The following is a 2,909-nucleotide window of genomic DNA, read 5'->3' as shown; positions in this document are numbered from 1 at the left end:
GACCTCCATCAGGGTTTCCCCTGACTTCGTCCTGACCAGGCATAGTTCACCATCTTTCGGGTCCCAGCGTGTACGCTCTTGGTGCGCCTCTTCTCGCAATGAGAATGAGACGCCCCGGGAGTGCGGGGCGACAGCCGTAACGGCCGCCCATCTTCCCTTAGTCCGTGCAAGACGAACTTTCACTTTCATTGCGCCTTTAGGTTTAGTCATGTCCCAATGACTCGCGCACATGCTAGACTCCTTGGTCCGTGTTTCAAGACGGGTCCTGAAAGTACCCAAAGCTATAGCGTCGCAGATCGGCGTTTCAACCGAGTCTGTCCGAGAACTCATTGGCGAACAGCCATTCGTAGACAGAACCGACACCAGGTGCGATTACCGTCATAAACGAACGCGCTTGCCAATGGTCGGACGCTAACTGTGTAGCGGCCCGGCGCCATATGCATACCTTCGAGCGAGTCGACCGGGAAACACCGCGGGTTCGTCCGAAACGGCGAACCGTTCGAACGGGCTCCACCGCGGGCCTTAGATCGACACCCAAAGGATCGCGACGTCCTACTGGGGGAGAAGTGCACGCGTTCGACTTCGGTTCGCATAAACAAAAGGCGCGAACGACGCGTACGCCGTTCGTCGCATGATCATTTAGCGCCGCTATCGAGTCACGCTGAATCTCCCCTTTCGACCTTTCGGGTTTCTCAGGTTTACCCCTGAACGGTTTCACGTACTATTGAACTCTCTCTTCAAAGTTCTTTTCAACTTTCCCTCACGGTACTTGTTCGCTATCGGTCTCGTGGTCATATTTAGCCTTAGATGGAGTTTACCACCCACTTAGGGCTGCACTCTCAAGCAACCCGACTCTGAGGAGAGATCCTCCCGTTATCGGCAACGGTCACTACGGGCCTGGCACCCTCTATGGGCTGTGGCCCCGTTCAAGATGGACTTGGACGCGTCGCACAATCTCGGGATGACGGATCCTCCCTAACACCACATTTCCCGGCGTCCGGTTTCGGCCGCGGGATTCAGTGCTGGGCTTTTTCCTGTTCGCTCGCCGCTACTAAGGAAATCCTAGTTAGTTTCTTTTCCTCCGCTTAATAATATGCTTAAATTCAGCGGGTAGTCTCACCTGCTCTGAGGTCGCAAATATAAATTTGCCTTTATTTTGTCAGACGATAATTACACGTATTCCGTTTATATGGCTGCCTCCAAACAATTTCAAACATCGATCTGACGTCGTTGCGAGAATGTTGTTGTTGTTAATTATAGTGCATAAAATATGCATATAAACAACTTTAACGTCTCGGACACGACGATCGCTTCGTTCGAAATTTAAGCGTTGTGGCTGCTTTTTAATATCGGACGTGCTACGTCTAAACCAACTTGTACCAACAAACTAATAAGAATGTCAGCCGCTATTGCGTTTTAGGATGCCGCGTTATTATTTATATTGTTTTTATTGTTGTCTACGTTGCATAATATTTTATTATGACAACCGACAATCAATTAACAATTATAGTAACGCGTCATATTTGCACCCAACACGCTCCGACGTAATTGTCTACACAACATTGTGCGCTGTGTTTAAGACAAAAACCGAGCAGTCTTTGAAATTGACACGACCCTCAGCCAGGAGTGGTCCGGGAACAGTATATCCGAGGACCGCAATGTGCGTTCGAAATGTCGATGTTCATGTGTCCTGCAGTTCACAAGTTGACGCGCAATTAGCTGCGTTCTTCATCGACCCACGAGCCAAGTGATCCACCGTTCAGGGTAATCTTTTCAAACAAATTTAAAATATTATTACATAACGCACCGTTCCACATCGAAATCGTTTCATCATCACACAACAACAAAAATAACTACTTAAGGTTATTACAATTGTGATGTATATGTGAGAAACGGACCAATCGAAAGAAACGTTCGGCGTTATATTTTATAATATTTTATTTAATTAAAGTGGCATTTGTTTCTACTTATCGAAAAGAGTATGCAGTTATAGTTTAAGTTTACATAAAGAATAACCCGATGATATTAACGTTTTATAAATACGTATATATATCTATTAGGTTTTTTTTCTCTATCAACTTTGTCTATAAAACTCTGCTCCTTTTGCGATAAGCATTATGTATATTTATTAAATAGAAAATATGTCGAAAAACCAGACGTTTTCTTCAAACAAACGCCACAGCTACAAACTTAATCACAACAATATTTACCAAACAATACAATTGTAGGGTGTTTTGTGTGATACGTCGTTTGGTGGGCATTCTAAGAACGTCCGTCGACATAAAAACGAATCAAAAGAAAAGCACAGGCAGTGCAAAACGTTCCTTCGTCAGTCGGGCGTATATCATTTAAAACCCACAGAATCTAAAAAAGTTAATAAACTTTTTTATTTAGATTCCTACGGTTCGTCGCGTCGTTAAAGTAAATTATTACTTCGACGCATGCGGAACCCAGGTACCCGAAAACCGTAAGCCTAAGCGTTTTTTTCCAAACATCACTCACTATCGATAAAGTAAATTGATTTTATGTATTTATAAATGTGCGTTTGTATGTATAGTAGTATAGTAGTAGTATATTTTGTTATTGGTTGTTTCGAGCTTTTTATTGTTATAAAACGTTTTTGTAGTCTTGTACATAAAGTACAGACGAATAGACAGCCCCTTTTATTTATTAATAAACTCCAACCATTTACAAATTAAATTACAACTACAACATCTCTTTTACACATTAATTATACACCATCTTTATTTTCTTTTTTCCGAAGCGAATACGATGAAGAAAATACGCAAAGACTGGCTTACAAAACCGTAAGCCTAAGCGTTTATTTTTCAAACATCACTCACCATCGGTTAAGTAAAATGATGGTATGTATAAATGTGTATTTGTATGTACAGTAGCGTATTAATTTT

General features: G+C 42.6%; 2 non-coding genes across 2 annotated transcripts in view; both read right to left on the bottom strand.

Moving 5' to 3' along the window:
- Positions 1 to 1,134, bottom strand: part of LOC135267561 (large subunit ribosomal RNA) — a 4,037-nt gene extending 2,903 nt beyond the window's left edge. The window contains exon 1 of the ribosomal RNA XR_010335971.1: positions 1 to 1,134. This exon is cut by the window's left edge and continues 2,903 nt beyond it. This is a non-coding gene — a ribosomal RNA (large subunit ribosomal RNA).
- Positions 1,135 to 1,610: 476 nt separating this feature from the next.
- Positions 1,611 to 1,767, bottom strand: LOC135267560 (5.8S ribosomal RNA). The gene has a single exon (XR_010335970.1). It is a non-coding gene; the product is annotated as a 5.8S ribosomal RNA (ribosomal RNA).
- Between the last annotated feature and the right edge of the window lie 1,142 nt (positions 1,768 to 2,909).

This window comes from Tribolium castaneum, unplaced genomic scaffold (genome assembly GCF_031307605.1).
Source record: "Tribolium castaneum strain GA2 unplaced genomic scaffold, icTriCast1.1 ptg000051l, whole genome shotgun sequence".
In the NCBI taxonomy this organism is placed as follows: Eukaryota; Metazoa; Arthropoda; class Insecta; order Coleoptera; family Tenebrionidae; genus Tribolium; species Tribolium castaneum.
This window is presented reverse-complemented; position numbering and strand designations above follow the sequence as displayed.